The sequence below is a fragment of the Pseudophryne corroboree genome, chromosome 3, assembly GCF_028390025.1.
Source record: "Pseudophryne corroboree isolate aPseCor3 chromosome 3, aPseCor3.hap2, whole genome shotgun sequence".
Classification (NCBI taxonomy): Eukaryota; Metazoa; Chordata; class Amphibia; order Anura; family Myobatrachidae; genus Pseudophryne; species Pseudophryne corroboree.
In genome coordinates this window covers 188691888-188716691 of record NC_086446.1, presented here as the reverse complement: position 1 = coordinate 188716691, position 24804 = coordinate 188691888, and the positions used below count along the sequence as shown (strand labels likewise).

Here is a 24804-nt window from a genome sequence, read left to right as displayed (position 1 = left end):
CCCTGCCCCCCACCCCCTGCAAGGGTGCAAAAGCATCGCACAGCAGCGATGCTTTTGCACCACGTCACGCAGCCACCGTGGCCTGCCCCCGCAACGGTCCCGCCAAAGGCACTCTAACCCCGTTGGCACGCCCTCTCCTGCCCCACGACCACCTCTGCCTGTCAATCAGGCACAGGCGGTCGCAGCCCTGAGATGCTGTTAGCATCCCACTGCGCGTGCGCACTCTGCAAAGGGCTTCAGACTGCAAACGCTGCTGCTGCATCAATCTAGTCTAAATTAGGCCCTTGGTTTTTGATATAGGCTTGAAGACCCAGACGTCACCTGGACAAAATAAGATGCCAATTATGAACTTCAAGGAATCAGTGCACAAAATATCTATAAAAAAGGTATAATATATTTTCTAGTCCTAGCCAAGGAAATTGCTTTGAGCACCACTTGCTACCAACCCTTAGGGCTCATACACAGGAGGGCACTAAAGAATGGCGCTTGTTGAAAGCATAGACAAAATCCTGTACGCTGTTCTCGCTTTTAACAGAGCGTTCAAGTCATATTCTCTAAAGCCTCTCTGCATCATATGAGCGCTCAGATAGAGCTCCATTATATAATACAGAGCGTTAACTCTTATGGAAGCTGCAGGCAACATGGATATTGGCGTTATATGGACGCTTGTCAGATAGTGTGCATGCACAGGTTTCCGTACACTATTTTTGGGGCAGTTAATGTTAATGTGAATTGGTCACCAGGCTTTAAGAACACAAGTTAAACGACATTTATTTTTTTGTGTGCTGTGTATGAAGGGAATGTAATTTGTATAGTGGGAGGAAGTATAACAGGAGGTGAAATTCAAGGTGAACTAATAACCCACCACAACTTAAAGTGCCTATCAACTATCAAGACATTCACAGCTAGTTTTGAAATACACAGAATGGAAGGTGGATTATTATGCAGGTAGACTAACAAGGGGGTTATATATTTTGTCACCAATCCGCATAATCAGCGATTAGACCAAAATTGGCAGACATTGATCTGGCCGTGTACCCGGGGGTATACCAGTGATGTCATCGGGCTGGTTTGGGGGTGTCGCTGTCTGTGGTTGTGGCTAAGCCAAGGAAGACCCTGTGCACACCTATGGGCCTGCTAGGTAGTAGTTTATCATCCTGCTCTGATGGTGATGGGCCTGTGTTTATATGGAGGCCTGGAGCTGTAGTGCCATCAGCCTAACTCAGTGGTTTCCAAACTTTTTTGAATCACGGCTCCCTAGAATATCAGAATTAATTTCACCGCACCCCTTGGCCAAAAATTTCTTATTGAGAAATTTAGAAAGAAATATTACATTAAGTAGATCGCGTTTATATGTCATCCTTAGGGTCAGTTGTGTGGTGAGGGACAAGATTTGCTTCTGTTTGACCACATATTTTATGACTGGCAGCCACCAGCACTGGTTTTGCCTGTTATATTGACCATGAATAGTTTGAATTGGTCCTGGACCACCAACCCAGGGCACCCCTGCAAGTGTCCCGAGGCACCCCAGGGAGCCACGGCACAAGTTTGGGAACCTCTGGACTAACTATTAATCTGGCCCTGTGGAGCCTAACCCTTAAGCCCCGTACACACAGAGAGATGTATCCTGAGCGATCTAGCACAGACCACTTAGCACACAGCGCGATGTGTGCTGAGTGGGGGGGGGGGGGGGGGGGGCGCTCATTTCACCCAGTGGTGAAATGAGCGATATCACTAGATTTGGCATGCATGTCAAATCTAGAGCCGGCTATAGCGACGCGCGGAACCACTATCTAGTCAGATTGGTTAAAATTTAAGCACGGATCTCGCCGTGTGTACCCCCCTTAACACTAATGCCTGATGCTAAGTTGCTAACCTTTCCTCCTGCAGCCTAACCATGCGCTGCCAGTGGAGATGTTTTCAATTTAGAACACGGCCTCTGTCTGACCGGACACAAATGAATCTCTGTACTGAGTGTATATATTTACAGAGATCTTTTAAAAGAAATACAATGGTAAATATTGATGTTACAATGTTGGTGCTAATGTAATTATGTATGTGTGTGCTTCTCGGCAGATTTGATCTCAACATTTAAAGCAACACTAATATCAAGTGCAAAACACCCCAGACTATGTACTCCATTAGAGTGATGCTTTAAATTCTGAGGTCAAACCTGCTGTGAAGTGGCGGCTATTTCATAAATTATGACCCTAGGTGCAACATATGTTTGACTGAAAATACACCCCACAAACTCCATTATAAAAAGGTTTTCACTATGTAATGTTTAGCTAGGAAAATGAACACGCTTATACTGTATATCAAGAGTCAGTAGCAGGTTGGTTACCCACTGGCGTTGAAAACCTGGCATGCAGCTTTTAACCAGCACTTACAACTACAGAGTTGGATAGTTGGATGACACTTGCATTGAATGTGAGTGCGTAGTGTGCTTACCCTTTTCTTACTTTAATAATCTTCAACTGCACCAAATCCAGCAGTCTTCTGCCACCTGCTACTTATTCCAGTGTCATCTGCTGATGTAGCTATGTTTATTTACCCTGTACTTGTCCTATACCGTCATCAACTGTAAGTTGCTGTTTTCCTGTTTGATTATTTGTTTATGTACTCTGTAATTGGGCGCTGCGGAACCCTTGTGGCGCCATATAAATAAAAGATAATAATAATAATAATAATAATAATAATAGAGCAGGTGCAAGAGTCCGTGAGTATGGAGTCCGAATACCAATTTCCATGTTTTTACAAACTTTAGCAAACACTAGTAAATGCCTGATTTACAATGAGGCACTTAGGTATATTCATAGAAAGTACAATCTTTTTTTCTTTTACTGAGTAGCAAAACAGACACAGGGCTACAATTTTAGGAAACAAAGGGGGGAATTCAATTCATGAAGAACGTGATGAGCCGTACAGGAAAGATGCCAGAACTGCAAGTTTTCCGGATAGAGGTGCAACGGAAAACTTGCAGTATTGGCACTATCATAAATGTACCGGTGGCACATTACATTGAGCAGAGGGCCGATTCAGCATGGATCGTAGAAGTGCTACAATCACTATTTGCCGATTTTAGCACTTCTGCGAATGCACGCACGCCGCTGTGATGGCATGCGCGATGGGGGTCAGGAACGGGGTGGCGACGCAGCGTTTTGCAGGCATCGATGTGCCATTTGGGGTGCATGGTCTGGACCGTTTGTGGGGCAGGACGTGGTGGCTGAGTGATGTCACATGTAGGCACTGCGACCCAAATCATAGCAGCCTGCAGTCTGCCCACGCAGGCAGGGGCAACCCTAAACATGCTGAAGTAGGCCCTGAATCCTCCCCTAAATGACTACCCAAGTTATGCTCTGTACCAGTTTATGTAGACACGCTGCGTACTCAAAGCCAGCATTTCTCTTCAACTACAAGACACATTCAAGGGATTTAGGGGGAGATATATCAATCCTTGGAAAGTACCAGCTCATCAGCGTCAGTTCACAGGCGGTTTGAAAAATGTCAGTAGCCATTGGCGTCTCTATAATGGGTGCAATGTGTGTGGTGCTCACGCGGGCCCCTGGGTGCAGGGAGGCCCCCACCGCACACGTTTTAATACTTTCCTTTCTGGAGTCCCGCATCGGGCGCTGCAGCCGTGGCAATAATCACTGCCGTTGACCTAAAACAAGGCTTACTTATGCCTAGCGGAGGAGATTATTTGGTTTATTAGTCATTATTTGGGTTTATGTATATTCTGTACAGAAGGTAAAACACAACAGGTTGTGTCTGCTACCTCTTTGCATACTCTGTAATGGGTCTGATTCTTGGATACTCCCCAACGCTTACAGACAAGACCAGCGCTTACAACGTGCTGAACTACCGCCTGTCCAGTTCCCTTTCTCTTAACTAAGGCATCATTTCAACACGACACTCACTCTTGCACTCAACAAGACATCGCTCAACATTCCAACCCTACCCGACGACCAGGGACTGCCCCACCTGAATCGGGTCATTTGGGAAGTAGGAGTAAACTGTGTTTATGAGGTAGCGACATTTTGCAAATATAATAGTGCAGAGGCTAATAATTTAGGACACTTATTATGTAGTGTCACTTAGGTAAATGGTTCTTGTTTTGCGGAGTGCGTAAGTGCAAGTCATCTGCAAGAGCACACCAGCCAGAACGCACTTGTCTACTCTATGACTTTTGCTTTACCCTCAACTATAACACAGCAAGTTACAGTGTCAAAGACAAAAAAAAGTTAGGAAAAATAAAACCATGTAAATAGAAAAGAAAAAAAGAAAAAGGCAGGTGTAATAAAAGTAAAAAAAATAAAATTATAAAATAAAAAAATAGCTATAATTATACAGAATTGTGATGATTGTGTCTTTAATCTTTACTTCTGTAGACATGTACAAATTGAATCCCTGCCGGTGCCTCTTACATTTATATGTGTAAAACAATGAGTTAATAGTTAATTTAAAAGGACAAGATTATTAGCAAATTTAAGGCACAAAACAGGTCCTTATATAATTTTTTTCTTTTAAAATAAAGACCAAGTTCAGCAACTCAATAAGATGAAACATTCAGATAATAATAAAAAAATACTACCACCATTAAAAGCAGTGAATAGGTTAATTAAATCCTTATAAACCCCTATGTGTATGGTAAGATAAATAAATACATATTCACAGAGATTATCTCTCGCAACATTTATTCCCAAAAGCTATGCGGAAACATGAATCATTGTATAATGGCGGTGTGCTCTTTTCTTTGTAAAAGCCCAAATACATGTTGCTTGGTGCAGCTATATCTTTAAAAAGGCTTTTGCTTAACAGTTCATAAATAAGCACTTATTAAAAGAAAGCAAGTGCCGAGTTAATCGGGCCAGATAAGCCTTTGTAGCATATTGTAATAGAAATAATTATGCTCCTGGGACAGGGCAGGAAGTGTGTATAAATACAAGAATAGGCCACCAGGGGCATAATAAAGCAGCCTTGGAAGGTTGGAATAGAACACGGATGGGAGATGCTGTCATGGACTAACCACAGCATTCTCTGCAGAGATAACTCATGCTAACAAGGCTAAGGACCCTCCTGAAATGCCACCTCCCAGCAAACACACAGCATTAGAGTCACTTCTTCCACTGGCTGCTCCTATTTAAGAAGGCATTACAAGAAAGAACTAGGAACTTCTGCGTATTTTCTTCTTGGAAGCAGATTCTATAAACTAAGCAGCAAGCAGATAAATCACTCTTAGCTAAAATCCGTTACACAACTTAATTCCCTTACACAATAAACTCCTGGCCTGTCAATAGATGGTATTTATAAAGCGCAGCACTTTACAGAGAATATTTCTGTCATTCACATATTTCCTACCACATGTACACACACACCCACACGTCTAGATAGATAGGATAGATAAGATAGATAGATAGATAGATAGATAGATAGATAGATAGATAGATAGATAGATAGATAGATAGATAGATAGATAGAATCCAAAAGTACAGACCGGCACTCCATAAACAACAGCTGATACCTGGGTGCCCACTCACGAACCTCAAGGGCACAATGCACAGTAACACAAATTTGAGAGGCACTCCTTGGACTTCTGAAATAATTTACACAGCCACCACAGCTTGCTATCAACGTTTCAGGTGCACTTTATTAGCACCTTTCGTCAGGTGCTAATAAAGTGCACCTGAAACGTTGATATTTCAGAAGTCCGAGGAGTGCCTCTCAAATTCGTGTTTTTATACATATATATATATATATATATATATATATATATATATAAAACACAACAGTATCTTTATCTTGCGCCAAGTTCAAAGCAGCACAACGCGAGACGTCCCTGCTGGAGGACCTCAATAGCATACAGAATAAAAAACAGTTTCCCAAGTGCGCTAAATAAGACTGTATCTACAATGATTCTTCCAGTGTTGTTTCCATAAGTCAGAATTGAATACTGGAGAAGATTTGTGTCTGGGAACCTGTAATAGACACCCCTCACCAAGATGGTCACCCAAACAAGAGGCCCAAGGCCAATTAGTAAAAAATTGTTTTAATAACACATTAGAACAAATACAGTTTTCACATAAAATTCCTCATAGTGTTTACAAAGATGTATTTAAAATGATGACAATAAAGGATAACCAGTATGTTCGTTGTGTGGTCTTTAACTCTAGATACTCCCTTACCTTTTTCAAGGTGCGAGCTTAAGAGGGAGTATCTTCACAAGCTCTGCCGGAAACTCCTGACGGACAAACCCAACGCATTTCGTCTTATCGACTTCATCAGGGGTAACAAATATATAAAACAGGCTTATTTGCCATTAATAGATTTGTGTGTGGAGAATCACAACCTTGGGTATAGTAATAAAAAAGGATTCTCTTAAGTTCGCTCCTGATAGGAGCTTTCTTGGTGGTTCCTTTTAGGAATCCTAATGGTCCTAGATATAAAATTCTGCCTTAAAGATAATTATTCGAGACTCCTTTGTGGAGCTCCTTATAGGGACTATTGATTGAGGTTCCCTTTAAAAATACTGGCAGTCAGATTTTGATGCACTGCCTGAATAAGATATCCAGATCTTACAATCAGGACTATTTCTGATTCAGGTATTAGCCCGTATATAGAATACTTCTAGGAAAAAATACTTTAAAAAGTATAAAGCTGATTTGACAATCACAACGCAATGAAAACCTGCTCAGTAAAACTCACAGAATGGATCCTGAGAGATTCTGGCTGTGAATGGAAGTATATATCTATCTCCTACCCAGGGCCGGTTCTGCACTTTGTGGCGCCCAGTGCGAAAGTTTCCACTGGCGCCCCGTCCCCCCAGTGGTAAAACAGTTAGGGCGCGCGTCAAAAAATAGGGGCGTGACCACAGTTATGCTCCCAGTAGATTTGCCCCAGTAGCTGTGCCCCTTAGTAGCCGCTTACAAACACACACAAAAAAAAAAAAAAAAACAATACTTACCAGCCCTGCTCCTGCTGCTCCGTCTGGCCGCCCGCGGCTCCTCTCTCATGACGTCTCTCCCATAGCAGCGCTGCACAGACACTAGAGATCAATAATGACCTCTAGCATCTGACAGGTGCGCAGGCTGCAGCGGACGCCCACACAGCCCACAGCGTCTGCTGCAGCCGGGGTGCGGGTAGGCAGCGGGTGCCTGCGGGCTGACTGCGGCTGTGCCCGCACCAAGAACCGCTCCTGTTCCTATCACATGTACACACACACATATATATATATATATTTCCGACCACATGTACACATGCATACATACACACTAGGATCAGTATTTTTGTCATTGGCAAAAACTAACATACCAGTGTTTTTGGAGCATGGGATGAAGCACCCCCCCATACAAACCCCACACAGATAGGCTGATGACCAGGAACTGAAATGACCACTGTACTGTGAGGCAGTAATGCTAACCACTACGCCAACCATGGTGCACCTATGCAATGTTGGTCAGTATGTAGGGCTAATATATGGCAACACATTTAAGCAGAACAATAATAATAAATGTAAATAACTAAAAACCTAAATCTTGATTCTAGTTCTATAGACATGCTATATAGTAATATAGGTCCGATGATCAACTGTGCATAAGCCCATATGTAGGAAATAGTATCTAAAAGAAGGTAGAATGCAATGCAGGTATTTCTACAGTAATCTTGGCTATTTACACTGTAGACTGAAAGACTTGACACCTTAAAGAAATAGTTAACCTAAAATACAAGTTGCTATATAAATACCCCCCACCCGAATAAAGAAAAGAACTACTGACTGTCTAAGGCCAGATAGAGTCACAGTTGCGACTTAAGTGCATTGATAATGCAGTGGGCATTACTTGGCGGGGACAGGGAGGTGGCTCAGAGCACACACGTAGATGGTCTGTCTTATGGGTGTGTCAGGGAAAGTAACTGCATACACAGACGCTCAACCGCTCACACAGGAGGCTACACTTGGAGCACCTGCCACAGGGCTGGTGCATTTACAGGCGCACCAATCAGTATTTCTGCATCTACAGATGCTGACAGTGGGCGCCTCAGTCCCCTCACATTCATATGCATGGATGTATAGCAGAGAAGGACTTTGTAGCAGCATTTGCATAAAGTCGCAGCTGGGCAGCTGCCAATAGAAGCAAAAACTAACGCAGCTACATCCAACCATGCATCAGCCCCATGGGGTGTAACCAGTGATTGCATCTGTGGGCAGGGGGATCTCAATGGAGGACATTTGGATGTGCAGAATGTAAAAGACACTGCCGTATCACAGAATCCCACACCCACAGGCACAAGCAGATAGGGTAGGTGGTCACGGCAACCAATAAGCCCTCCATTGTGTAACCAGCCTAAAAAAGTGTCCATTAGAGGCCGACTAGGGTCCTACAATGGTATCACGGACATTGACAAATTCTCTTCCACAAAGTTAGAACACTTTATGACACATGTTCAATTAGGATAATCACTTAAAACTTTTCAGATATAAATTGCAAATTAGGGTTTCTAATAAATTATTTTCATTGACTAAATATGTAAATTTCAAAAATTAGTTGCAATAAACTAAGAAAAAAACACAACAAAAACCACCACAAAAATTAGCAGAACAGTACAACTGCAAAATAATATTAGAAGGTGGCCTCAAAAGTGGACTGCAAGGTAAGAGGCAGAGGGCAGCATATGGACCCAAGACATCAGTTTCATAGGTATGTGTACAGTATGCTAAAACATCATGGGTAAGGCAATTACAACTGTAAGGGCAATGTAGAGATGAGTCAAGTTCTGAAAGCTTTTCCACCAATCCATTCCCTTGTTCCACATATAGCAGCTAACAATAATAATAATAATAATAATAATAATAATAATAATACTACTACTACTCACAGTATCACCAATAGAAATTGACTTTAGTGTGCCTAGCAATATTTCCCTACAGTTCTTTTCCTCCTGGACAAAACACTAACCATACTATGGCCCTGTGTATTAGAACAAACAAAAGTTCAAATAAAAGGAAATTAAATAATGGTCAGCACAGGACAAGTTCCTCTAAAGGGAATGGGGTCCTGCAAAACAACACAGCAGCTAGCAGACAGCTGGACTCTCTTCCTGACCTTCCTCTCATTTATTTATTACCAGTTATTTATATAGCGCACACATATTCCTCTGCACTTTACAGAGAATAATTGTCCATTCACATCAGTCCCTGCCCCAGTGGAGCTTACAATCTATGTTCCCTACCACATGTACACGCACACACATTCACGCTGGGGTTTATTTTGTTGGATGCCAATTAACCTACTAGTATATTTTTGGTTTGTGGGGGGACACCGGAGTACCCGTAAGAAACCCACGCAAGTACGGGGAGAATACACAAACTCCACACAGGGTCATGGTGGGAACTGAACCCATGACCTCAATGCCTGGAGGCAGTAATGCTAACCATTACACCATCCGTACTGCCGCAGGAGCTGTAGGGGTCAGTATATAAAATGTAACCCCCCCACCCCCACCCACACACACACTTCTTGTATAGACCCTTGTGGTAGCAAAAATGCTACACCAGGGGTCCGTGTCTTGTCAATCACTTCAGCCCTCAATATTGTTTCTCAGTGCAGACTGGTAACCGCTGTAGCTGTAGTACTATGGGGCTGATTCAAAAGTGGACCCTATTTACATGCTGTGCAAAAATATGCAAAAGCTGCAGGAGCTGTCTCGTGTGGACAGACTGCCACCTTCTGTGGTTCACTGGCTGTGTCCGAAGACGCAGCATCGGATTACCAGCACAACCATCGGCAGACCTTGACCATCTAAGCAAGCCTATGCCTGCCGCATCTCCATTGCCTTGGCCAGTAAATCTGCGTCGGAAGATGCAGTCACTGGACCCGGTGCTCCCACGTAACCAAAGTGACAAGCCTCCTTTATGTGCAACAGGCCCTATCTTCTCACTCAAACGACCACAGTCTCATTGACACACTGCATTCAGTATCGCGGCGGCTCCAGCGCTATTAAAAAAACCAAAAACCATCAGACAGCTGCGAACAAATTTGTCCAGAGTCAGTCTATAAATCAGCCCCTATGTACATGACCAGACCGAGAATGTGCAATACTGAAAGCTGCATTCTTTTTTTTTATTCTGGACCATGTATGTGCAAGCCTATAAGGACTCATATGCTCAATATCCATAAGCAGAGTATTCAGAGCTGCAACTGGACTTTAAATAAGCAAAACACAATTCTAAGCTGGTTATTGTGGCATTAAAAGGAAACCAAACATTAGGAGCTGCTGGTGAACTCTCTGTTGTCTCCTGTTACATTTAAAGTAACTGCCAAACAAAGGAGTTATCGCCTCTTAATACACCTGCCCCTGAGTCATGCTCTGACAATAATACAGAAAATCGGGAAGAGACGACGGTGTTCATTTAAAGCCTAGTAATAATAAAAAGTCCTTGGCTATTTACATTAAGAGATACAAATGTGTCCATATTATTTTCTCCAGCACTGTATATATGATGCTGCAGTTTCAGAAAGACAATGCTCATGTTTCACAGTAATCTTTTTTTTTTTTTTTCCTTTCATTATCTGGCATTCTAAAATGAGATCCCTACAATTAGGACTTAACTTCCTTTTGTCAATTTAATTTAACATGTGTCAGTTTGTACTCAAACACATTAAAGTGAATGCCTTGTTGTAAACACTCAACTACTGGCAACTGTAATGAGCTTTGCAAGGATCCTTGGCAATGAACATTAGCAATTTTCATTTGTACTTTCAGCTACATCAGCAGAGTCACCTTTCAGCTGAGCCAGACTGGGCCCTAGAAGAAGCAAATTGTCGTGATGAAGATGGCGGTCATTATGGATCTAAGGCTACAGAAAACGGTTTGCTGAAAGACTGGCGAGTAAACTGTATACTTTATTGGCACTTAATGTGGGCCAGCAATTGCCTCGCTACACCAAGAAAGTATATGCTTTCTAAAAAGAGCGGTGTGCAGATATTCAATTGAAAGCGTTACTGAAACCCATCCTAAAAACTAAGGGATCTTCACGAAGCGGTGAAAAGTGTAGAGAAATGAGGCATTGGAGAAGTTGCCCATGGCAGCCAATCAGCATTGAAGTAACATTTATAATTTGCATACAATACAATTATACGGAGCAGCTGATTGGTTGCCATGAGCAACTCTCCACAGGCTCACTTCTCCACTCTCATCACTGATTCATGAATCGACCCCTCAGAACCAGACCAACATCACCTAGCACTACAGAAATTAATAGCTATACTAAGAAGATAGAGCAATACTAATGCTATAGACTGTGTTCAAATGGCATGTATTGCCAAACAGGCAACAATAGAAATATATATGCACTCAGAGAGAGACTATGCATAATAGGGTCCAGTATGATATACCAGCAGACGGGATGCCGGCTGTCAGTATAGCGGGCATGCTGCGCTCACCACGCTTCGGGCCCGATGGCGAGATTCGCTTCGCTCGCCAAAGGTTCTATTCCCACTCGGTTGGCGGTGTGGACCCGCCAACCGAGTAGGAATTCCGGGCGGGTGGCGGGATTCCAGTCGCGGGTAGAATGCCGGCTGTTGGGATTCCGGCCACCGGTAAAATGCCAGCTATCGGGATTCTGGCGTCTGTATCCTGAATGCCGGGATCCAGACAACCGGCATTTTAACTGCATCCTGTACAATATATTGTATAAATAGGCAACAGAAAAATGGTCACAGATGCATCATACACTAGTGTTTCAATTATAATCCTTTCCTACAGTAGTCGTGTGACAGACAATTCATGTTGCATAAGGATCAATGATTACATTGCATAGCATGGCCAGTTCAACATGAAATAACACTCATGTACAAGGCATTAAAGGGAATCTGCCTATTTACAAATGGATCATGAAGCGTAAAACTACAAAAAATATTCTGACAAAAATCATTAACTCCGTCACCAGATTTCCACGTGAATAAATCGATATTTGCACAGCCTAGTCCATGTCCCTAATACCTCAACAAAACATTTGTGAATAGGAGCGCTCCTTTCTGGATGTCAGTATTTATTCAACGCATATCAATGACAGGATTTAACACACTGTAGCTTGTGATCACAGTTAATATGTTTAAAAAACGATCCTTATCTTCTATAAAATACAGAGATATCTCAAGGCTTTCCCAATCTGCAAGGGACAAACGGAGCCTGCATGCTGCTGTCTCGCACTGAATTAAAACAAATAATAAAAAAAAAATCCATATTGTATTTTTATAAAATACACTCATCCCAATGAAAAAGCTTTGAAGATTGGTCCAGATTTGATTTTTGTTGACACAAATTTCAGAGCAGAAATCATTAGGTGGTCTTGCGCGCCCCCAGGTTAACCATCTCATTTTCTGCTGCTCTTTATATGCAAAGCAATTAAGGTGCCACCATTAATCTAGCAGATAACACAAGTAGCTGATCAGTGCGACTTCTTAGGGATGTAATGTGTCCATTTTTCACAGGATACAAATCAGAAGTACAGTCGGTTTTACAAACAGCCAGACGCATAAGCGGAAAGCATATTTCTGTCGCCTCATTACTAAGTAAATCTATGCATGCTGAGAGTTCACACTTCTGCTTTGCAAATAGGATGTATTTGCAGCTCTGGAGCTGTCTATATACACTCATTATCTGATGATCAGGATGAACCGTGTTTACAAACCAACAATAGGAAATTAACGATTGCATTCATGAGAGGGGTGACCTAAATGTGAAGCGCTTTTCTTGTGTCCCCGAATGCTGTACCTAAGCTGTAATACAGTCTTATCATACACTGAATACATGGTTCCTAGTCACACACACAGATTTATCACAGATTTTGTGTGCTCTGTACAGTTCCGTAGATCCAATATCTCCATAGGCTCTAATACAATGCGACAACTAAACATGTCACACATAAACAAACCTAGCGCAGAACACCCAAGGGGGAGATGTACTAAACCTTGATGAGAGATAAAGTGGCGAGAGATAAAGTTCCAGCCAATCAGCTAATATCTGCCATGTTACAGGCTGTGTCTGAAAAAAGGACAGTTAGGAGCTGATTGAAGAGAGAGAAACTATCAACCACTTTATCACTGTCCAAGACTTAGTACATCTAAACCAAAGTCTATTAAAATGTAAGGAAGTTCTACAGAAAAGAGCTGCACGTACAGGGAAACCCAAACGTCAGACATTCCAATGATCAACAGACCAATAGACGTATTAGTACTAGGTAACATACACAGGAACCAGTGTATATTATGGACCAGGTAGTCATTTTAGATCCGAGTTGGTCCAAATGACCTGCATACCCTGCCTTAAATCAGTTCAGGATTATACCTAACCACCATGCATTGCTTCACTGTATCGGGGAAAGCTGTAATAGAGTTCCTCCAACAGCACAAGGGTTAAGTGCAAGGTCCTACAGTAATGATTAAACGAACAGAGCCTGAGAGCAGTGCAAGGTCCACCTTAGTGCAGCAGCAGTCTTCTATTGCACCTTCCCCCTTCACCGCCTCCCAGCCCTCTAGATGCTGGCAAGGAGTCTGTAGCCAGGCACGCAATGCTGCTGGTGAGCACGCTATGAGCCTTTGTCAAGGGGGAGGGATGCAGACCTCAGGCTCAGGAATAGCCAGGAGGAGAAAGGTTTTGTTGTGGGTTTTTTTTTTGTTTAATATATATATATATATATATATATATATCTATATATATATATATATTTATATATATATATATATTTATATATATATATATTTATTATATAATATAATATAAAGGGGGCTGTGGCAAGAACCAGCTGCTACCCTCTGCCTATACTAAACTGCTGTCAGTGTTCCCATTCTGAGGTAGGAAGGAGGGGGGGGTGACCTGACGCAGGATGTACATATGTTGTGATAAATAAATATCATCGCACACGGACACTTCCCTTTATGCAGCTCTTCTCCACAATGAGTAACGTCAATATCAACAAAAACATGTTTTTATTGTATCTGTACTGAGAGCCCAGGGTGTCCCTTCTCTAAGCCCTGTTCTGGAAATGAAAGGATTAGTATGCAGAAAAGATTAAACTCTCAATAAAATGAGCATGTAAGGAAAAACACTGTATATCATGCAGACCCACAGCAGATCCAGACACATCTATTCCTGCATTATCGGGATTAGCCGCACTCTTGGATCCTCCATATTGACCTACAGGAAGATTTTGTCTCACAAACCTCAAAGCCTCAATAATGGGGGTTTCAGTACCTCATTTATGGCGACAAATGTTGCCGGCAAACTAAACATGTATAAAACAATATTAATCATATATTTGGTGAATATGGAGCCAGCATTCCCATTAACATTTATGTTAATGCTGCACATGTGATGACCTGCAGATACAAACAAGTGCATGCATACAACAGATAAAAACAGCAATTAAAAGGCCATTGCAAATGCTACAATTAAAAAAAAAAATGCAAAATGGTAATAAACACGGGACCTTCTAACACATACAGGGCCATAAAGTATATTATACAGACTTTGGCACATGCAGGGCTGTGTCCTATGCATCTTAATACAGTGCAATGAGGTGGTGTTCTCTCATTTCTGTACCGCATCAGGAAAATAAACAGATGACTTGTTTCCTATAGCTGCAACCAGATAGTCACTATACACTATAGTACCAAAATGTGATGCTTTTATATTTGAGATGTCTGTTACTTGTATATTGGCAGTTGTCTTATCAGCTCTCTGTGCTCAGCTCTCTGTGCCCTACACATGTAAAGAATAGCATTCTATGTACAATACAGAGTATGTATATATTCCTGCCTCCCCCACGCTCCTGGCAAACAGGCTCTCCCCTGTAAAGGGAAAAAAAAAAAAAACAGCTGATGCTAATCACAGACCTATTCTTCCACACAGCTCTCCTCCCCCATCACCTTTACATTTCCCCACCTTCCCTGGGGGGAAAGCCATTCCGTTCCCACTTCCAGAGTCTTCAGACCTCTTCCTTCCTGCTCTCATCTCTTAGCACACAATTTACAGCCATGTAAACCACCACACACACTTCCCAACACAGATCTAGGACACCCAGGACTGGAAATTTTCTTGGACTCCAGTCAGTCAGTAAAGCTTTCGGACATTTAATTGCCATAAACCCACAGGTATTTGAAATTCATGTAACGTAAGTAGTAATGAATAGAAATCACACCATATTCATGTACCTGTATGCTCTTAATATGGGGTTTTAGCAATAAATGCATGTTTTCAATGGGGTGGACACAAGGCAGACTCACTGGAATGGGATAAGGGACAACACTGCATGAAAAATTATTATTTGTGAAGTCCTGACCAGGGCTGTATCTCTATAGAGTTCATATGTTCTCCCATATACAGACAGCGAGCTCCACTGGTGCAGCAACTGATGTGAATGACTAGTATTAGCTGTATGCACTATATAAAGAATTATATATATATATATATAATAATTTTTTTTGCACTCACAAGCAACCCATAGGTTAACTGCTTTTAGTGTGATGCACACATTATGGAGTGACCTGAGAGTTTTGCCCCTTGGAAGTGGACTGGGAGTTAGTGGTGGAATCAGGGTATTTAAATAGGGCCTGGCCAATCAGATCAACTAACTTGAAATTCTCATATGAAGGGTATAGACAGAAATCCTTGTTCATACAGAGGTTTCGATTAGCCTATCCACCCAGACCTCACCATGGCCAGGAGGGACAAAATGCTTCCCTCTTAATTTATGATTGCCGTCACCTGTGTAGAATTAGTTAATTGCTGAAAGGTGTTCCAGCACAGGTGATGGCAATCATAAATTAAGAAGGAAGTCCAGGAATAGAGAATGTTGACGATCCTAGAAAGGGTCATGTTAGCAGGTATGTATCCATCCTATGTTGGGAGGTATGTGTTCATCCAGCATAAAAAGGAAGAACTTAATAGGGAAGAGAGTGATCTTTGAGTGGAGACCAAGCTCTCAAGATAGTCTTGAGCTGTTCTGGACAGTTGACCAGTTGTGCGTGCGAAGTGGAGAACCAACGCTTAAAGTGCCCTTGAGGACAAGCCATGTCTGAACTGTGTCAAGATCAAAATTGATAAACAGACTAAAGTTGCAGGTAGAGACCAAGGGGGAAATGCATCAAACCTTCTGAAAAAGGACAAGTGGAGGTTTTCCATACCAACCAATCCTATGCTAGTTACCATTTCTCACGTATATTCTATGGAGGAGATTCAAATGTTTGAAAAGTCAGTTGGGAGTCTGTTTTTTCCTATCTAATAGACAGAAAAAAAAACATACATCCAACCGACTTTTACAACATTTGAATTCCACCCTATAAATGCTATCTAGAAGCAGATTGGTTCAACCTATTTGGTTGCTACAGGCCTTAGAATATTTATCTATCCCCCCAAAACTTCATAAGTGAGAGCAGGGGAACTACAGTAATATACTGATATGTACAACAGATAGACTGTGTATTTATCACCTGATAGTGTGGAGAAAAGCATGAAGTTGATGTTTACATGAGAAGGGCATGTAGGGTACCCTTTGTAAAGCATTTTGCCATGTGTGGGCACCCCTTGCACAGTGCACACGTTTGCCTGGAGAAGTGATAAGTGCAAGGTGATAACACACCAGCCAATCAGCTCCAATATGTAAATTGTTAGCTAGGAGTTGATTGGCTGGTGGTGCATTATCACCTTCCGCTTATCACTTCTCCAAGCTTAATATATGTGCCCCATGTTCATTTCATTGCTAGTTACAAGTTTAGAAGACACAAAATGGATTGAAATGGAATAGTCCCCGAGCCACTACAAATCTGACAAACCTCTAGTCCTGATATACTGGCTTTCATTTATGTAACCAGGGAGTCAAATAGAAAGAGGATCTAGCAAAGAAATGCAAGGAGTCAGATCTCTGATAAAGACAAGTGTAGAGTTCCCAGCACACACTCACAAGACAGGACAACTTTTAGCCATCGGTAACTGATACAGAACAGTGTGCCAAAGCTTGCTCTCCGTTGTTTCTGTTGCACTGGTAAATCCAGACAAAAAAAGAAAACAAAAATAAAAAAAACCTAGAAAAGGTTACTGATTTTGCATGAAATATCAACTAGACAGGGGTTCTGGCTTTCTTACACTTCATTTTAGTCAGCTGACATATTGGCAGTGTCACTTGCACAAAAACAGACACACACGACTCTCATAACCAGTGTCTGGAAATGTGTTTTGTTTGTTTATTTCATGAACAGCGATGCCACTTTTTCTCCCAGTCTCCTCCTGCTGCTAGAATCTCTTTATTCCTCTCCCCGCCAGAGCCCTAACCACGGTTTTGCACACTGTGCGTTACACAGCTCACTGGAAATGCCTAATGAGAATCTGATCTGGCGTCCAAAACATTCCCTCTCCCTCATGGGCAGCTGCCTAAGTAGCATACTCGCTGCTGCTATAATCTGCTTGGTCAATTCCCTAAGGAAACATGCAGGAGAAGGACAGAGGGGGGGGGAAAAAACACGAGAGAGAGAGACAGGAGTGAAGACAGAGTCTGACCTAGTCTCTGCAATTGGTTCTATAACAAGTGGGAGAATGGAGGCAGATTACAGGTTTGATGCAACTGGGGAAACAGGACAACTTTAAAGAAAAAATAATGTTGGTTCATTAAATAAACAGGATTTTCCAAAGGACTTAGAAGTTAGGGGGATATTTATGAAAGCTTGGCGACAGATAAAGTTAAGAGTGATAAAGTACATTCTGTTTCTATTGGTCATGTTTCAGGCTGCGTTTGAAAAATGTCAGTTAGGAGCGGTTTGGTTGGTACTTTATCTCTCTCCAATCTTTGATAAATAAACCGCCTTAGTCATAGACATCCATGTGACATGAGGTTGTAGCCACTTCATGCTTTTTGGATATGACATACCTGGGGGAAGAGGGGCTTGGGGTGGGCTGGACTGCACTGCACACCCTATTTATAAGCATATATAACATACTGCAAAATGAAATTAAATACGAGACACTACGGTTAGCATGCAGCTTTCTAGTCCCATGGAAACCACTTTTTTTGTTGTTTTTTTTAATTAAGGATTTCGACTCCATAACATCTCAGCCATAGTGTTGCTTTCTAGCAGGTTTTAACAGATTCTAGTCTAAAAGCAAATTTGAAACCTGAAGAGGGACGCAGCTAAGAGGTTCGGGCTGGCATGACGCAACACGTTGGATCTATTTGCAGTACAATTGTGAGGTTTGAGAGTCTAGAATAGACTTTGGAAATGTTTATGGAAAATGCAGCGGTACTGGAATCTGCTATACATTTTGTTACCAAGGTGGAAAATTCTCCACATCTTGAAAATAAATTTGCTTTTATATAGCAGCATTGCAGACTATTGGCTTGTATTTGCGTACATACCATTGAAACATATGTATAAACAACAGGAGCCCAGGCAAGTTTTGCAACATAGGTTTCTATCAACTTCTGTATATTCATTACATCAGAGTCTCACAGACATCTGCACAATCTTGCTAGCCAAAAGGTGGATACACATGGTGAGATTCGGGCTAACCCCGATTCTCACTATGCGACAGGGGCTAGGTCGGCATCGCAAGCACATAATGACTGTGCTTGCGATACTGATTATGTGCGATTTTGGCTAAAGCCCAGTACCCACGGGCCGATCCAGGAGAGATGTGTGCTGAGCGAACCGCCCATCTAGCAGCAGCGATAGCGATGTGCGGGGCCGCGCATCGCTATCGCTGAGGGGGCTACACACGGAGCGATCATGCTCATATTCTAAGCAATCTAGTCAGATTGCTTAGAATATCGCTCCGTGAGTACCCCCCTAAAGTGTCAATTTTGATTATCTTTTCTACAAGATAGTCAAAATTGACTTGCCTGCACAGTCTATCTAGGCTTGCAATGCTGACCGCGCATTCGCATCGGTATCGCAAGGTGACTTTCACCTTGCGATCTGCAGTAACTTTTCTTACGATGTTGACTACATAATCAAAATCATAAGAAAATATCTCACCATTACACTTCCTATAGGAATACCATTAAGCCAATTCCCAAATTATCTAAAGTATATAGAACAGCGATAACCATAATTACAGACCTCTCCAGGTTATAGCAAAAAAAAAAAAAAAAAGCACCTAATTGAATCTTGCTTCTTCTACTTTAAATGACTGGTAACCACAACTCACCCAGGGGTAATGACTTTTGTCCTAAAGAAGGAATACACCTATAATCTTGGTAGGATGTAATCATTATTAAGGGTTCAGACGTCTAATGCTGTGCTGTGTTCAACCCAAGACGCATGTCCCACTGCAGAGAGCATATTCAGCTGAGGGGTCAGTGCATGGCAAACAAACAAAAAACGTAGGGTGGGGGAGGGGGGAGATCAGCCTGAAAACACAGAAGATTGGTATTTCAAAGCCTGTAGGTTGGGAGTGCTAGGAACCAGATTGTACTGGGGTTTCCTCTACAGTGTCACACACTTCCTCCAGCAATATACAAGTTTTCTACTGCTACGGGGCAAGCAGAGGAAATCTCTAGATCCACATAAACACGTCAGCCCCAAGCCCAAAACACTGCCATGCTCTAGGTCAAAAACAAAAACCCAGACCAACAAGTTGTTCACGGTTGTATAATTTGTCAATTATGATGATAAACTTTATACTACTTAGCAAAGTTCCTCATAGTGGCATCACTAGGGGGTGTGGGCTGCAGTGGGTGACACCAAAGTAACAGAACTGCTTTGCTTTTTTGGTGTCACTCCCTCAGATGGTGTCACCTAGCAGCAGCCACACTTTTTCTAGTGCCTAGAATGAAGAGAAAAAGGCTGGGGGCTGCCCAGCATGATGACAACGGGATCATGATGCAGTCAAAATTCCACACCAGAGGGCGTGGCTTTGTGCAGTGAGGCCATGGTAGAGGCTAGATCCAAGTGGCCTAAGGGACCCAAGGGGGAGGAGCTACGCCAGCGGTACAGTTGGTCTAGTATCCACACCACCAACTATTACCTTTAGTAATTAGGTGGCGAGCGTAGCGGAGCGAGCCACCGTGCCCGAAGCGTGGCGAGCGAAGCGAGCCCGCGAAAGTACTTTTCGGGTACCTTGTTCGGCCGCAGCTCCTCCCCCTTGTGACGGGTCTCCTCCCCTAGATACGTCAGAAGGTCCCTTCTCCCACTCCAATATAGAACCAACCGTGGTCATGGCCATGCCTTCTCACACAAACACCCAACTATGATACCGCCACAAATAGGGACGTCTATGGTTCCTCCTAATCATGCAATTTACAGTACAAAAAAATCCTTGTAAAATATTTACAAGAATCCAGTCTGTGAATAGGTCGTTTCTCACAGGCCAATAATAATGATGTTCTGTAATAACAATCAATATATTTCTAGATTGTAGAGCTTACACTTAACTCTAGAGATAGGCCGAAGAAGAACATTAAAGCATAAAAGCAAGAGACAGGGATGTTCAAAATAAATCAACTCACTCCGGCAATACAGATTCATTCACTCAAACACCGGATGCATCTACTGTAAATCAGTAGTGATATTATTTATAAAGCACTAAATTTAGTATATCAGATATTGAGCACATACAGTGCGGCACATCCTATGACAACACTGTAAAAGCACTGTACAAAATGCACTTTTGAGATTGTGTCGATATGGACTCCATGGTAAATATGCATGTAGACTTTCCTCCTACTGGGTGACAAAGACAGATGGTCACCTTCTTTCATATTACAGAAAGAGAGACGACCCCTTGGGTCTCTCTCCCCCATTTGCAGAGTGACAGAGACAGATGGAAGCTTGGTCCACTAGATCCAACCTCCTATCGCTGGGTGACTCTCAGAACAGAGTAATATCCTTCTAGACTAGGCCATCAGCCACTGACATTATATAAAACAAACCTTTCTGTGAACGGATGCCAAATTCCACTGCCACAGACATGTGCTAACACACCGGTAATTTTTATATGTTCTAAAATGCGAGAATTCAATTCACAGATTATCAGGTTTTATTCTTGCCCAGCAGGTTACAAAAGTGTTAAAGGGAATGCTGTTAACAAATTACATTTTTGACAGCAGAACATTTGTAATGCTTCTAAAAAGCACACTTTCCATGTAGCTGCTAATTAACCTGTGGATTGCTGGGAAAGCGATTTCCAAACCGTTCTTCAGGAGTCTACACAACAAAAAAAGGGTGAATAAATGATTTGCATTGGGTCTTCCTTATGGCCATCTGTGCCAAATTATATATAGTATCAAATGGTTCAAGAAAATTCCTTAATAGAAATATTGTTTCTCTAACGTCCTAGTGGATGCTGGGGACTCCGTAAGGACCATGGGGAATAGACAGGCTCCGCAGGAAACATGGGCACTTTAAGAAAGAATTTAGATTCTGGTGTGCTCTGGCTCCTCCCTCTATGTCCCTCCTCCAGACAACAGTTTGAATCTGTGCCCGGACGAGCTGGGTGCTACTTAGTGAGCTCTCCTGAGCTTGCTATAAGAAAGTATTTTGTTAGGTTTTTTTATTTTCAGGGAGCTCTGCTGGCAACAGACTCCCTGCATCGTGGGACTGAGGGGAGAGAAGCAGCCCTACTCTCTGAAGATAGGTCCTGCTTCTTAGGCTACTGGACACCATTAGCTCCAGAGGGATCGAACACAGGATCTCACCCTTTGTCGTCCGATCCCGGAGCCGCGCCGCCGTCCCCCTCGCAGAGCCGGAAGACAGAAGCCGGGTGAAAGAAGCAAGAAGACTTCGAAATCGGCGGCAGAAGACTCCAGTCTTCATATGAGGTAGCGCACAACACTGCAGCTGTGCGCCATTGCTCCCACACTACACCCACATACTCCGGTCACTGTAAGAGTGCAGGGCGCAGGGGGGGGGGGGGCGCCCTGGGCAGCAATTAGAGACCTCTTTGGCAAAAGTTTGCATAATATACAGTTGGGCACTGTATATATGTATGAGCCCCCGCCAAAATTGTACATGAAAGCGGGACAGAAGCCCGCCGTCGAGGGGGCGGGGCTTCTTCCTCAGCACTCACCAGCGCCATGTTTTTTCTCCACAGCACCGCTGAGAGGAAGCTCCCCAGTCTCTCCCCTGCAGTTACACGGTAGAAGAGGGTAAAAAGAGAGGGGGGGCACATAATTAGGCGCAAAAATCAATATAAACAGCAGCTACTGGGTTAACATTAAGTTACTGTGTTATTCCTGGGTTAATAGCGCTGGGGTGTGTGCTGGCATACTCTCTCTCTGTCTCTCCAAAGGGCCTTATGGGGGAATTGTCTTCAGATGAGCATTCCCTGAGTGTGTGGTGTGTCGGTACGTGTGTGTCGACATGTCTGAGGTAAAAGGCTCCCCTAACGAGGAGATGGAGCAAATGTGTGTGTGAGAGGGTGTCTCCGTCGACAACGCCGACACCTGTTTGGATATGTGTAATTAAGTGCTAAGGTGAATTTATTGCACAAAAGATTAGAGAACAGACAGGAAATCTACCCATGTCTGTCCCTATGTCGCAGAGACCTTCAGAGTCTCTCAATGCTCACTATCCAAAATAATAGACACTGATATCGACACGGAGTTTGACTCCAGTGTCGACTACGATAATGCAAAGTTACAGCCAAAATGGCAGAAAAGTATTCAATATATGATTATTGTAATAAAAGAGGATTTGCATATCACTGATGACTCATCTGTCCCTGACACAAGGGTACACATGTTTAAGGGGAAGAAAGCTGAGGTAAATTTCCCTCCTCTCATGATGAAAAAGAGTGGGAATCTCCAGACAAGAGACTGCAGTTTCCCACAAAGAATTCTCAGGCAGTATCCTTTCCCCACTAGGGCCAGGATATGATGGGAATCTTCCCCTAGGGTGTCACGTTTGCCCAAAAGGTAGCCCTGACGTAACAGCTATTCTCAGGGATCCTGCAGATAGCGTGCACATTCTGGTACACTACTCAGACCGGCGATTGTGTCGGCATGGGTTTATAGCGCTGTGGCAGCGTGGACAGGTACCTTATCAGCAGAGAATGAGACCCTAGTATGTATGTGTGTGTATATATATATATATATATATATATATAGAGAGAGAGATATATATATATATATAGAGAGATATATATAGAGATATATATATATATATATATATATATATATATATATATATAGATATATGTGTGTATATATAGAGATATATATATTAAAGATGCTGTCTTAAGAGATATATATATATATATATATATATATAAAACATGCCCAAAGAGACATGAGTATACTGGGTCCTAGAGTCAAAGCTATGTAGATTTCTGCTTGACGTGTCCTGTAGAATATGCAATGGACAGATGATGCCGACTGAAGAGGCATATGGAAGGCTGAGGATTGTGTGGAGAAGGGTTCTCGGACCTGGTCTCCACAGCTATAGCTGGTAATTCTGATATTTTGCCTTATATTCCTGCACAGCCTAGGAAAGCACGACATTATCAAATGCAGCCTTTCGAACAAAGAAACAAGAAAGTCCGAGGTGCGTCCTTTCTTGCCAGAGGCGGGGGCAGAGGAAAGAAGCTGCACAACACAGCTAGTTCCCAGGAACAGAAGTCCTCCCCGGCCTCTAAAAAATCCACCGCATGTCGCTGGGGCTCCACAGGCGGAGCTAGGCCCGGTGGGGGCACGCCTTCGTAAGTTCAGCCACAAGTGGGTTCACTCCCTGTTAGATCCCTGGGCAATAGATATTGTGTCTCAGGGATACAAGCTGGACTTTGAGAAGATGCTCCCTCACCGACGGCCCTGCCGGCTTCCCCCCACGAGAGGGAAACAGTGTTAACTGCAATTCACAATTTGTATCTTCAACAGGTGGTGGTCAAGGTTCCCCTCCTTCAACAAGGAGGGGGTTATTATTCGACCATGTTGTAGTCCTGCAACCAGACGGTTCGGTCAGACCCATATTGAATTTAAAATCCCTGAACATATACCTGAAAAGGTTCAAGTTCAAGATGGAATCGCTAAGAGTGGTCATTGCAAGCCTGAAAGGGGGAGATTTTATGGTGACTCTGGACATAAAGGATGCATACCTTCATGTCCCCATTTATCCACCTCATCAGGCGTACCTCAGAATTGCGGTACGGGATTGTCATTACCAATTTCAGACGTTGCCGTTTGGTCTCTCCACGGCCCCGAGAATATTCACCAAGGTAATGGCGGAAATGATGGTGCTCCTGCAGAAGCAAGGTGTCACTATTATCACGTACTTGGACGATCTCCTCATAAAAGCGAGATCAAGAGAGCAGTTGCTGAACAGCGTATCACTTTCTCTGGAAGTGTAACGGCAACACGGCTGGATTCTATATATTCCAAAGTCGCAGTTGGTTCCTACAGCTCATCTGCCTCTCCTAGGCATGATCCTAGACACAGACCAGAAAAGGGTTTATCTCCCGATAGAGAGAGCTCAGGAGCTCGTGACACTGGTCAGGAATCTATTAAAACCAAAACAGGTGTCAGTGCATCACTGCACTCGAGTCCTGGGAAGGATGGTGGCATCATACGAGGCAATTCCCTTCGGCAGGTTCCATGCGAGGACCTCCCAATGGGACTTACTGGATAAGTGGTCCGGATCACATCTTCAGATGCATCGGTTAATCACCCTATCCCCCAGGGCCAGGGTGTCTCTCCTGTGGTGGCTGCAAAGTGCTCACCTTCTCGAAGGTCGCAGATTCGGCATTCAGGACTGGGTCCTGGTGACCACGGATGCAAGCCTCCGAGGGTGGGGGGCAGTCACACAGGGAAGAAATTTCCAAGGG

The 24804-nt window shown here is 43.0% G+C and overlaps 1 protein-coding gene across 12 annotated transcripts in view; it reads right to left on the bottom strand.

The window, feature by feature from the left end:
- The window catches only part of ZMIZ1 (zinc finger MIZ-type containing 1), a 455946-nt gene that overhangs the window by 370036 nt on the left and 61106 nt on the right, over window positions 1-24804 (bottom strand). The gene's annotated exons all lie outside the window — the stretch shown is intronic.